The 15,449-nt window shown below is 54.1% G+C and overlaps 1 pseudogene; it reads right to left on the reverse strand.

Annotated features, from left to right (window-relative positions):
* LOC137305435 (monocarboxylate transporter 3-like) overlaps nucleotides 1–15,449 on the reverse strand; it is a 65,680-nt pseudogene that overhangs the window by 36,982 nt on the left and 13,249 nt on the right.

Raw genomic sequence — 15,449 nt, forward strand, 5'->3', positions numbered from 1 at the left:
CTGAGCCCACCCCTCAACACACTGAACCCCCCCCTCAACACACTGAGCCCACCCCTCAACACACTGAGCCCACCCCTCAACACACTGAACCCACCCCTCAATACACTGAGCCCACCCCTCAACACACTGAACCCACCCCTCAACACACTGAACCCACCCTCAATACACTGAACCCACCCTCAATACACTGAGCCCACCCCTCAACACACTGAACCCACCCCTCAACACACTGAACCCACCCTCAATACACTGAACCCACCCTCAATACACTGAGCCCACCCTCAATACACTGAGCCCACCCCTCAACACACTGAACCCACCCTCAATACACTGAGCCCACCCCTCAACACACTCAACCCCACCCCTCAACACACTGAGCCCACCCCTCAACACACTGAGCCCCCCCCTCAACACACTGAACCCCCCCTCAATACACTGAGCCCACCCCTCAACACACTGAGCCCACCCCTCAACACACTGAACCCACCCCTCAATACACTGAACCCACCCCTCAATACACTGAGCCCACCCTCAATACACTGAGCCCACCCCTCAACACACTGAGCCCACCCCTCAATACACTGAACCCACCCTCAATACACTGAACCCACCCTCAATACACTGAGCCCACCCCTCAACACACTGAGCCCACCCCTCAATACACTGAGCCCACCCTCAATACACTGAGCCCACCCCTCAACACACTGAGCCCACCCCTCAATACACTGAACCCACCCTCAATACACTGAACCCACCCCTCAATACACGGAGCCCAACCTCAATACACTGAGCCCACCCCTCAACACACTGAGCCCACCCCTCAACACACTGAGCCCACCCCTCAATACACTGAACCCACCCTCAATACACTGAACCCACCCTCAATACACTGAGCCCACCCCTCAACACACTGAGCCCACCCCTCAACACACTGAGCCCACCCTCAATACACTGAACCCACCCTCAATACACTGAGCCCACCCCTCAACACACTGAGCCCACCCCTCAACACACTGAGCCCACCCTCAATACACTGAACCCACCCTCAACACACTGAGCCCACCCCTCAACACACTGAGCCCACCCCTCAATACACTGAGCCCACCCTTCAACACACTGAGCCCACCCCTCAACACACTGAACCCACCCCTCAACACACTGAGCCCACCCCTCAACACACTGAACCCACCCCTCAATACACTGAACCCACCCCTCAACACACTGAGCCCACCCCTCAATACACTGAACCCACCCTCAATACACTGAGCCCACCCCTCAACACACTGAGCCCACCCCTCAACACACTGAGCCCACCACTCAATACACTGAGCCCACCCTCAATACACTGAGCCCACCCCTCAACACACTGAGCCCACCCCGCAATACACTGAACCCACCCTCAATACACTGAACCCACCCCTCAATACACTGAGCCCAACCTCAATACACTGAGCCCACCCCTCAACACACTGAGCCCACCCCTCAACACACTGAGCCCACCCCTCAATACACTGAACCCACCCTCAATACACTGAACCCACCCTCAATACACTGAGCCCACCCCTCAACACACTGAGCCCACCCCTCAACACACTGAGCCCACCCTCAATACACTGAGCCCACCCTCAATACACTGAGCCCACCCCTCAACACACTGAACCCACCCTCAATACACTGAACCCACCCTCAATACACTGAGCCCACCACTCAACACACTGAGCCCACCCCTCAATACACTGAACCCACCCCTCAATACACTGAGCCCACCCTTCAACACACTGAACCCACCCCTCAATACACTGAGCCCACCCCTCAACACACTGAGCCCACCCCTCAATACGCTGAGCCCACCCCTCAACATGCTGAGCCCACCCCTCAACACACTGAACCCACCCCTCAACACACTGAACCCACCCCTCAACACGCTGAGCCCACCCCTCAATACACTGAGCCCACCCCTCAACACACTGAACCCACCCTCAACACACTGAGCCCACCCCTCAACACACTGAACCCACCCCTCAACACACTGAACCCCCCCTCAACACACTGAACCCCCCCTCAATACACTGAGCCCACCCCTCAACACACTGAACCCCCCCTCAATACACTGAGCCCACCCCTCAACACACTGAGCCCACCCCTCAATACACTGAGCCCACCCCTCAACACACTGAGCCCACCCCTCAATACACTGAGCCCACCCCTCAACACACTGAGCCCACCCCTCAACACACTGAACCCACCCTCAATACACTGAGCCCACCCCTCAACACACTGAGCCCACCCCTCAACACACTGAGCCCACCCCTCAATACACTGAACCCACCCTCAATACACTGAACCCACCCCTCAATACACTGAGCCCACCCCTCAATACACTGAACCCACCCTCAATACACTGAACCCACCCTCAATACACTGAACCCACCCCTCAATACACTGAACCCACCCTCAATACACTGAACCCACCCTCAATACACTGAGCCCACCCCTCAACACACTGAGCCCACCCCTCAATACACTGATCCCACCCCTCAATACACTGAGCCCACCCCTCAACACACTGAGCCCACCCCTCAATACACTGAGCCCACCCCTCAATACACTGAGCCCACCCCTCAACACGTTGAGCCCACCCCTCAACACACTGAGCCCACCCCTCAACACGCTGAGCCCACCCCTCAATACACTGAACCCACCCCTCAATACACTGAGCCCACCCCTCAATACACTGAGCCCACCCCTCAACACGCTGAGCCCACCCCTCAACACACTGAACCCACCCCTCAATACACTGAGCCCACCCCTCAACACGCTGAGCCCACCCTCAACACACTGAACCCACCCTCAATACACTGAGCCCACCCCTCAACACACTGAACCCACCCTCAATACACTGAACCCACCCCTCAATACACTGAGCCCACCCCTCAATACACTGAACCCACCCTCAATACACTGAACCCACCCTCAATACACTGAACCCACCCTCAATACACTGAACCCACCCCTCAATACACTGAACCCACCCTCAATACACTGAACCCACCCTCAATACACTGAGCCCACCCCTCAACACACTGAGCCCACCCCTCAATACACTGATCCCACCCCTCAATACACTGAGCCCACCCCTCAACACACTGAGCCCACCCCTCAATACACTGAGCCCACCCCTCAATACACTGAGCCCACCCCTCAACACGTTGAGCCCACCCCTCAACACACTGAGCCCACCCCTCAACACGCTGAGCCCACCCCTCAATACACTGAACCCACCCCTCAATACACTGAGCCCACCCCTCAATACACTGAGCCCACCCCTCAACACGCTGAGCCCACCCCTCAACACACTGAACCCACCCCTCAATACACTGAGCCCACCCCTCAACACGCTGAGCCCACCCTCAACACACTGAACCCACCCTCAATACACTGAGCCCACCCCTCAACACACTGAACCCACCCTCAATACACTGAGCCCACCCCTCAACACACTGAACCCACCCTCAACACACTGAGCCCCCCCCTCAACACACTGAGCCCACCCCTCAACACACTGAGCCCACCCCTCAATACACTGAGCCCACCCTCAATACACTGAGCCCACCCCTCAACACACTGAGCCCACCCCTCAATACACTGAACCCACCATCAATACACTGAACCCACCCCTCAACACACTGAGCCCACCCCTCAATACACTGAGCCCACCCCTCAACACACTGAACCCACCCCTCAACACACTGAGCCCACCCCTCAATACACTGAGCCCACCCCTCAACACACTGAGCCCCCCCCTCAACTCACTGAGCCCACCCCTCAATACACTGAGCCCACACCTCAACACACTCAACCCCACCCCTGAACACACTGAGCCCACCCCTCAACACACTGAGCCCACCCTCAATACACTGAACCCACCCTCAACACACTCAACCCCACCCCTCAACACACTGAGCCCACCCCTCAACACACTGAGCCCACCCCTCAATACACTGAGCCCACCCCTCAACACACTCAACCCCACCCCTCAACACACTGAGCCCACCCCTCAACACACTGAGCCCACCCTTCAATACACTGAACCCACCCCTCAACACACTGAGCCCACCCTTCAATACACTGAGCCCACCCCTCAACACACTGAGCCCACCCCTCAATACACTGAACCCACCCTCAACACACTGAACCCACCCTCAACACACTCAACCCCACCCCTCAATACACTGAGCCCACCCCTCAACACAATGAGCCCACCCTTCAATACACTGAGCCCACCCCTCAACACACTGAGCCCACCCCTCAATACACTGAACCCACCCTCAACACACTGAACCCACCCTCAACACACTCAACCCCACCCCTCAACACACTGAGCCCACCCCTCTACACACTGAGCCCACCCCTCAACACACTGAGCCCACCCCTCAATACACTGAACCCACCCTCAACACACTCAACCCCACCCCTCAACACACTGAGCCCACCCCTCAACACACTGAGCCCACCCCTCAACACACTGAGCCCACCCTTCAATACACTGAGCCCACCCCTGAACACACTGAGCCCACCCTTCAATACACTGAGCCCACCCCTCAACACACTGAGCCCACCCTCAATACACTGAGCCCACCCCTCAACACACTGAGCCCACCCCTCAATACACTGAGCCCACCCCTCAATACACTGAGCCCACCCCTCAATACACTGAGCCCACCCCTCAATACACTGAGCCCACCCCTCAACACACTCAACCCCACCCCTCAACACACTGAGCCCACCCCTCAACACACTGAGCCCACCCTCAATACACTGAGCCCACCCCTCAATACACTGAGCCCACCCCTCAATACACTGAGCCCACCCCTCAACACACTCAACCCCACCCCTCAACAAACTGAGCCCACCCTTCAATACACTGAGCCCACCCCTCAACACACTGAGCCCACCCCTCAACACACTGAGCCCACCCCTCAACACACTGAGCCCACCCCTCAACACACTGAGCCCACCCCTCAACACACTGAGCCCACCCCTCAACACACTGAGCCCACCCCTCAACACACTGAGCCCACCCCTCAACACACTGAACCCACCCCTCAATACACTGAGCCCACCCCTCAATACACTGAGCCCCCCCTCAATACACTGAGCCCACCCCTCAACACACTGCACCCACCCCTCAACACACTGAGCCCACCCCTCAATACACTGAGCCCCCCCTCAATACACTGAGCCCACCCCTCAACACACTGCACCCACCCCTCAACACACTGAACCCACCCCTCAACACACTGAGCCCCCCCCTCAATACACTGAGCCCACCCCTCAACACACTCAACCCCACCCCTCAACACACTGAACCCACCCCTCAATACACTGAGCCCACCCCTCAATACACTGAGCCCACCCCTCAATACAGTGAGCCCACCCCTCAACACACTGAGCCCACCCCTCAACACACTGAGCCCACCCCTCAACACACTGAGCCCACCCCTCAATACACTGAGCCCACCCCTCAACACACTGAACCCACCCCTCAACACACTGAGCCCACCCCTCAATACACTGAGCCCCACCCCTCAACACACTGAACCCACCCCTCAATACACTGAGCCCACCCCTCAATACACTGAGCCCCCCCTCAATACACTGAGCCCACCCCTCAACACACTGCACCCACCCCTCAACACACTGAGCCCACCCCTCAATACACTGAGCCCCCCCTCAATACACTGAGCCCACCCCTCAACACACTGAACCCACCCCTCAACACACTGAGCCCACCCCTCAATACACTGAGCCCACCCCTCAACACACTGAGCCCCCCCCTCAACTCACTGAGCCCACCCCTCAATACACTGAGCCCACACCTCAACACACTCAACCCCACCCCTGAACACACTGAGCCCACCCCTCAACACACTGAGCCCACCCTCAATGCACTGAACCCACCCTCAACACACTCAACCCCACCCCTCAACACACTGAGCCCACCCCTCAACACACTGAGCCCACCCCTCAATACACTGAGCCCACCCCTCAACACACTCAACCCCACCCCTCAACACACTGAGCCCACCCCTCAACACACTGAGCCCACCCTTCAATACACTGAACCCACCCCTCAACACACTGAGCCCACCCTTCAATACACTGAGCCCACCCCTCAACACACTGAGCCCACCCCTCAATACACTGAACCCACCCTCAACACACTGAACCCACCCTCAACACACTCAACCCCACCCCTCAACACACTGAGCCCACCCCTCTACACACTGAGCCCACCCCTCAACACACTGAGCCCACCCCTCAATACACTGAACCCACCCTCAACACACTCAACCCCACCCCTCAACACACTGAGCCCACCCCTCAACACACTGAGCCCACCCCTCAACACACTGAGCCCACCCTTCAATACACTGAGCCCACCCCTGAACACACTGAGCCCACCCTTCAATACACTGAGCCCACCCCTCAACACACTGAGCCCACCCTCAATACACTGAGCCCACCCCTCAACACACTGAGCCCACCCCTCAATACACTGAGCCCACCCCTCAATACACTGAGCCCACCCCTCAATACACTGAGCCCACCCCTCAATACACTGAGCCCACCCCTCAACACACTCAACCCCACCCCTCAACACACTGAGCCCACCCCTCAACACACTGAGCCCACCCTCAATACACTGAGCCCACCCCTCAATACACTGAGCCCACCCCTCAATACACTGAGCCCACCCCTCAACACACTGAGCCCACCCCTCAATACACTGAGCCCACCCCTCAACACACTGAACCCACCCCTCAATACACTGAGCCCACCCCTCAACACGCTGAGCCCACCCTCAACACACTGAACCCACCCTCAATACACTGAGCCCACCCCTCAACACACTGAACCCACCCTCAATACACTGAGCCCACCCCTCAACACACTGAACCCACCCTCAACACACTGAGCCCCCCCCTCAACACACTGAGCCCACCCCTCAACACACTGAGCCCACCCCTCAATACACTGAGCCCACCCTCAATACACTGAGCCCACCCCTCAACACACTGAGCCCACCCCTCAATACACTGAACCCACCATCAATACACTGAACCCACCCCTCAACACACTGAGCCCACCCCTCAATACACTGAGCCCACCCCTCAACACACTGAACCCACCCCTCAACACACTGAGCCCACCCCTCAATACACTGAGCCCACCCCTCAACACACTGAGCCCCCCCCTCAACTCACTGAGCCCACCCCTCAATACACTGAGCCCACACCTCAACACACTCAACCCCACCCCTGAACACACTGAGCCCACCCCTCAACACACTGAGCCCACCCTCAATACACTGAACCCACCCTCAACACACTCAACCCCACCCCTCAACACACTGAGCCCACCCCTCAACACACTGAGCCCACCCCTCAATACACTGAGCCCACCCCTCAACACACTCAACCCCACCCCTCAACACACTGAGCCCACCCCTCAACACACTGAGCCCACCCTTCAATACACTGAACCCACCCCTCAACACACTGAGCCCACCCTTCAATACACTGAGCCCACCCCTCAACACACTGAGCCCACCCCTCAATACACTGAACCCACCCTCAACACACTGAACCCACCCTCAACACACTCAACCCCACCCCTCAACACACTGAGCCCACCCCTCTACACACTGAGCCCACCCCTCAACACACTGAGCCCACCCCTCAATACACTGAACCCACCCTCAACACACTCAACCCCACCCCTCAACACACTGAGCCCACCCCTCAACACACTGAGCCCACCCCTCAACACACTGAGCCCACCCTTCAATACACTGAGCCCACCCCTGAACACACTGAGCCCACCCTTCAATACACTGAGCCCACCCCTCAACACACTGAGCCCACCCTCAATACACTGAGCCCACCCCTCAACACACTGAGCCCACCCCTCAATACACTGAGCCCACCCCTCAATACACTGAGCCCACCCCTCAATACACTGAGCCCACCCCTCAATACACTGAGCCCACCCCTCAACACACTCAACCCCACCCCTCAACACACTGAGCCCACCCCTCAACACACTGAGCCCACCCTCAATACACTGAGCCCACCCCTCAATACACTGAGCCCACCCCTCAATACACTGAGCCCACCCCTCAACACACTCAACCCCACCCCTCAACAAACTGAGCCCACCCTTCAATACACTGAGCCCACCCCTCAACACACTGAGCCCACCCCTCAACACACTGAGCCCACCCCTCAACACACTGAGCCCACCCCTCAACACACTGAGCCCACCCCTCAACACACTGAGCCCACCCCTCAACACACTGAGCCCACCCCTCAACACACTGAGCCCACCCCTCAACACACTGAGCCCACCCCTCAACACACTGAGCCCACCCCTCAACACACTGAGCCCACCCCTCAACACACTGAGCCCACCCCTCAACACACTGAACCCACCCCTCAATACACTGAGCCCACCCCTCAATACACTGAGCCCCCCCTCAATACACTGAGCCCACCCCTCAACACACTGCACCCACCCCTCAACACACTGAGCCCACCCCTCAATACACTGAGCCCCCCCTCAATACACTGAGCCCACCCCTCAACACACTGCACCCACCCCTCAACACACTGAACCCACCCCTCAACACACTGAGCCCCCCCCTCAATACACTGAGCCCACCCCTCAACACACTCAACCCCACCCCTCAACACACTGAACCCACCCCTCAATACACTGAGCCCACCCCTCAATACACTGAGCCCACCCCTCAATACAGTGAGCCCACCCCTCAACACACTGAGCCCACCCCTCAACACACTGAGCCCACCCCTCAACACACTGAGCCCACCCCTCAATACACTGAGCCCACCCCTCAACACACTGAACCCACCCCTCAACACACTGAGCCCACCCCTCAATACACTGAGCCCCACCCCTCAACACACTGAACCCACCCCTCAATACACTGAGCCCACCCCTCAATACACTGAGCCCCCCCTCAATACACTGAGCCCACCCCTCAACACACTGCACCCACCCCTCAACACACTGAGCCCACCCCTCAATACACTGAGCCCCCCCTCAATACACTGAGCCCACCCCTCAACACACTGAACCCACCCCTCAACACACTGAGCCCACCCCTCAATACACTGAGCCCACCCCTCAACACACTGAGCCCCCCCCTCAACTCACTGAGCCCACCCCTCAATACACTGAGCCCACACCTCAACACACTCAACCCCACCCCTGAACACACTGAGCCCACCCCTCAACACACTGAGCCCACCCTCAATACACTGAACCCACCCTCAACACACTCAACCCCACCCCTCAACACACTGAGCCCACCCCTCAACACACTGAGCCCACCCCTCAATACACTGAGCCCACCCCTCAACACACTCAACCCCACCCCTCAACACACTGAGCCCACCCCTCAACACACTGAGCCCACCCTTCAATACACTGAACCCACCCCTCAACACACTGAGCCCACCCTTCAATACACTGAGCCCACCCCTCAACACACTGAGCCCACCCCTCAATACACTGAACCCACCCTCAACACACTGAACCCACCCTCAACACACTCAACCCCACCCCTCAACACACTGAGCCCACCCCTCTACACACTGAGCCCACCCCTCAACACACTGAGCCCACCCCTCAATACACTGAACCCACCCTCAACACACTCAACCCCACCCCTCAACACACTGAGCCCACCCCTCAACACACTGAGCCCACCCCTCAACACACTGAGCCCACCCTTCAATACACTGAGCCCACCCCTGAACACACTGAGCCCACCCTTCAATACACTGAGCCCACCCCTCAACACACTGAGCCCACCCTCAATACACTGAGCCCACCCCTCAACACACTGAGCCCACCCCTCAATACACTGAGCCCACCCCTCAATACACTGAGCCCACCCCTCAATACACTGAGCCCACCCCTCAATACACTGAGCCCACCCCTCAACACACTCAACCCCACCCCTCAACACACTGAGCCCACCCCTCAACACACTGAGCCCACCCTCAATACACTGAGCCCACCCCTCAATACACTGAGCCCACCCCTCAATACACTGAGCCCACCCCTCAACACACTCAACCCCACCCCTCAACACACTGAGCCCACCCTTCAATACACTGAGCCCACCCCTCAACACACTGAGCCCACCCCTCAACACACTGAGCCCACCCCTCAACACACTGAGCCCACCCCTCAACACACTGAGCCCACCCCTCAACACACTGAGCCCACCCCTCAACACACTGAGCCCACCCCTCAACACACTGAGCCCACCCCTCAACACACTGAGCCCACCCCTCAACACACTGAGCCCACCCCTCAACACACTGAGCCCACCCCTCAACACACTGAGCCCACCCCTCAACACACTGAACCCACCCCTCAATACACTGAGCCCACCCCTCAATACACTGAGCCCCCCCTCAATACACTGAGCCCACCCCTCAACACACTGCACCCACCCCTCAACACACTGAGCCCACCCCTCAATACACTGAGCCCCCCCTCAATACACTGAGCCCACCCCTCAACACACTGCACCCACCCCTCAACACACTGAACCCACCCCTCAACACACTGAGCCCCCCCCTCAATACACTGAGCCCACCCCTCAACACACTCAACCCCACCCCTCAACACACTGAACCCACCCCTCAATACACTGAGCCCACCCCTCAATACACTGAGCCCACCCCTCAATACAGTGAGCCCACCCCTCAACACACTGAGCCCACCCCTCAACACACTGAGCCCACCCCTCAACACACTGAGCCCACCCCTCAATACACTGAGCCCACCCCTCAACACACTGAGCCCACCCCTCAACACACTCAACCCCACCCCTCAACACACTGAGCCCACCCCTCAATACACTGAGCCCACCCCTCAACACACTGAGCCCACCCCTCAACACACTGAGCCCACCCCTCAATACACTGAGCCCACCCCTCAACACACTGAGCCCACCCCTCAACACACTCAACCCCACCCCTCAACACACTGAGCCCACCCCTCAACACACTGAGCCCACCCCTCAACACACTGAGCCCACCCCTCAACACACTGAGCCCACCACTCAATACACTGAACCCCCCCCTCAATACACTGAACCCCCCCTCAATACACTGAACCCCCCCCTCAATACACTGAACCCCCCCTCAATACACTGAACCCCCCCTCAATACACTGAGCCCACCCCTCAATACACTGAACCCCCCCCTCAATACACTGAACCCCCCCTCAATACACTGAACCCACCCCTCCACACACTGAGCCCACCCTCAACACACTGAGCCCCACCCCTCAACACACTGAGCCCACCCCTCAATACACTGAACCCACCCCTCAACACACTGAGCCCACCCTCAACACACTGAGCCCACCCCTCAATACACTGAGCCCACCCTCAATACACTGAGCCCACCCCTCAACACACTGAGCCCACCCTCAACACACTGAGCCCACCCCTCAATACACTGAGCCCACCCCTCAATACACTGAGCCCACCCCTCAATACACTCAACCCATCTTACTCCTAAATTACAAGACACACGACCCTCCTTACCCCTGACCTACATTCTGCTCAATCCGCCCAACTCCAAGGGGAATGGAATATAAAAGTCGAGATGTTTTGCTACAGTTGTACAGGGCATTGGTGAGGCCACATCGAGAAAACTGTGTGCAGTTTTGATCTCCTTATTTAAGAAAGGACATTATTGCTTTGGAGACGGTTCAGAGAAGGTTCACTCGACTGATTCCTGGGACGAGGGGGTTATCTTATGAGGAAAGGTTGGACAAGTTGGACCTGTATACACAGGAGTTTAGAAGAATGAGAGGTGATCTTATTGAAACATATAAGATCCTGAGGGGACTCGAAGGGGTAGATGCTGAGAGGATGTTTCCCCCTGTGGGAGAGACTCGAACTAGGGGCCACAGTTTAAAAATAAGGGGTCTCCCATTTAACACGGAGATGAGGAGAAGTTTTTTCTCTGAGGGTCGTGAGTCTGTGGAACTCTCTTCCCCAGAGAGCGGTGGAGGCAGGGTCACTGAATATTTTTAAGGCTGAGTTAGATAGATTCCTGATTAACAAGGAGTCAAAGGTTATAGTAGGTAGAGGGGAAAGTAGGGTTGAGGTCACAATCAGATCAGCCATGATCTTATCAAATGACAGAGCAGGCTCGAGGGGCCGAATGGCCAACTCCTGCTCTTAATTCGTATGTTCGTAAATCTAAAATACACTCAATCCACCTTAATCTTAACCTGCAATATACTCAACATACCCTACTCCTAACCTACAATATACTCAACATACCCTACTCCCAACCTACAATATACTCAACATACCCTACTCCTAACCTACAATGCACTCAACATACCCTACTCCTAACCTACAATACACTCAACATACCCTACTCCTGACCTACAATACACTCAACATACCCTACTCCCAACCTACAATATACTCAACATACCCTACTCCGAACCCACAATACACTCAACAAACCCTACTCCTAACCTACAATACACTCAACAAACCCGACTCCTAACCTACAATGCACTCAACATACCCTACTCCTAACCTGCAATACACTCAACAAACCCTACTCCTAACCTACAATACACTCAACAAACCCTACTCCTAACCTACAATACACTCAACAAACCCTACTCCTAACCTACAATGCACTCAACATACCCTACTCCTAAGTTACAATACACTCAACAAACCCTACTCCTAACCTACAATACACTCAACAAACCCTACTCCTAAGTTACAATACACTCAACAAACCCTACTCCTAACCTACAATACACTCAACAAACCCTACTCCTAAGTTACAATACACTCAACAAACCCTACTCCTAACCTACAATACACTCAACAAACCCTACTCCTAAGTTACAATACACTCAACATACCCTACTCCTAACCTACAATACACTCAACATACCCTACTCCTAACCCACAATATACTGAACATACCCTACTCCTAATCTACAATACACTCAACATACCCTACTCCCAACCTACAATACACTCAACATACCCTACTCCTAAGTTACAATACACTCAACATACCCTACTCCTAACCTACAATATACTCAACATACCCTACTCCTAACCTACAATACACTCAACATACCCTACTCCTAAGTTACAATACACTCAACAAACCCTACTCCTAACCTACAATACACTCAACAAACCCTACTCCTAAGTTACAATACACTCAACAAACCCTACTCCTAAGTTACAATACACTCAACATACCCTACTCCTAATCTACAATACACTCAACATACCCTACTCCCAACCTACAATACACTCAACATACCCTACTCCTAAGTTACAATACACTCAACATACCCTACTCCTGACCTACAATATACTCAACATACCCTACTCCTAACCTACAATACACTCAACATACCCTACTCCCAACCTACAATACACTCAACATACCCTACTCCTAAGTTACAATACACTCAACATACGCTACTCCTAACCTACAATACACTCAACATACCCTACTCCTGACCTACAATATACTCAACATACCCTACTCCTAACCTACAATACACTCAACATACCCTACTCCTAACCTACAATACACTCAACATACCCTACTCCTAACCTACAATATACTCAACATACCCTACTCCTAACCCACAATATACTCAACATACCCTACTCCTAATCTACAATACACTCAACATACCCTACTCCCAACCTACAATACACTCAACATACCCTACTCCTAAGTTACAATACACTCAACATACCCTACTCCTAACCTACAATATACTCAACATACCCTACTCCTAACCTACAATACACTCAACATACCCTACTCCTAACCTACAATACACTCAACATACCCTACTCCTAACCTACAATACACTCAACATACCCTACTCCTAACCTACAATACACTCAACGTACCCTACTCCTAACCTACAATACACTCAACGTACCCTACTCCTAACCTACAATACACTCAACGTACCCTACTCCTAACCCACAATACACTCAACATACCTACTCCTAAGTTACAATACACTCAACATACCCTACTCCTAAGTTACAATACACTCAACATACCCTACTCCTAACCTACAATATACTCAACATACCCTACTCCTAAGTTACAATACACTCAACATACCCTACTCCTAACCTACAATACACTCAACGTACCCTACTCCTAACCTACAATACACTCAACATACCCTACTCCTAACCTACAATACACTCAACATACCCTACTCTTAACCTACAATACACTCAACGTACCCTACTCCTAACCTACAATACACTCAACGTACCCTACTCCTAACCTACAATACACTCAATGTACCCTACTCCTAACCTACAATACACTCAACATACCCTACTCCTAACCTACAATACACTCAACATACCCTACTCCTAACCTACAATACACTCAACATACCCTACTCCCAACCTACAATACACTCAACATACCCTACTCCTAACCTACAATACACTCAACATACCCTACTCCTAACCTACAATACACTCAACATACCCTACTCCTAACCTACAATACACTCAACGTACCCTACTCCTAACCTACAATACACTCAACGTACCCTACTCCTAACCCACAATACACTCAACATACCTACTCCTAAGTTACAATACACTCAACATACCCTACTCCTAAGTTACAATACACTCAACATACCCTACTCCTAACCTACAATATACTCAACATACCCTACTCCTAACTTACAATACACTCAACATACCCTACTCCTAACCTACAATACACTCAACATACCCTACTCCTGACCTACAATATACTCAACATACCCTACTCCTAAGTTACAATACACTCAACATACCCTACTCCTAACCTACAATACACTCAACATACCCTACTCCTAACCTACAATACACTCAACATACCCTACTCCTAACCTACAATACACTCAACGTACCCTACTCCTAACCTACAATACACTCAACGTACCCTACTCCTAACCCACAATACACTCAACATACCTACTCCTAAGTTACAATACACTCAACATACCCTACTCCTAAGTTACAATACACTCAACATACCCTACTCCTAACCTACAATATACTCAACATACCCTACTCCTAAGTTACAATACACTCAACATACCCTACTCCTAACCTACAATACACTCAACGTACCCTACTCCTAACCTACAATACACTCAACGTACCCTACTCCTAACCCACAATACACTCAACATACCCTACTCCTAACCTACAATACACTCAACATACCCTACTCCTAACCTACAATACACTCAACATACCTACTCCTAAGTTACAATACACTCAACATACCCTACTCCTAACC

This window comes from Heptranchias perlo, chromosome 40 (assembly GCF_035084215.1).
Source record: "Heptranchias perlo isolate sHepPer1 chromosome 40, sHepPer1.hap1, whole genome shotgun sequence".
Lineage (NCBI taxonomy): Eukaryota > Metazoa > Chordata > Chondrichthyes > Hexanchiformes > Hexanchidae > Heptranchias > Heptranchias perlo.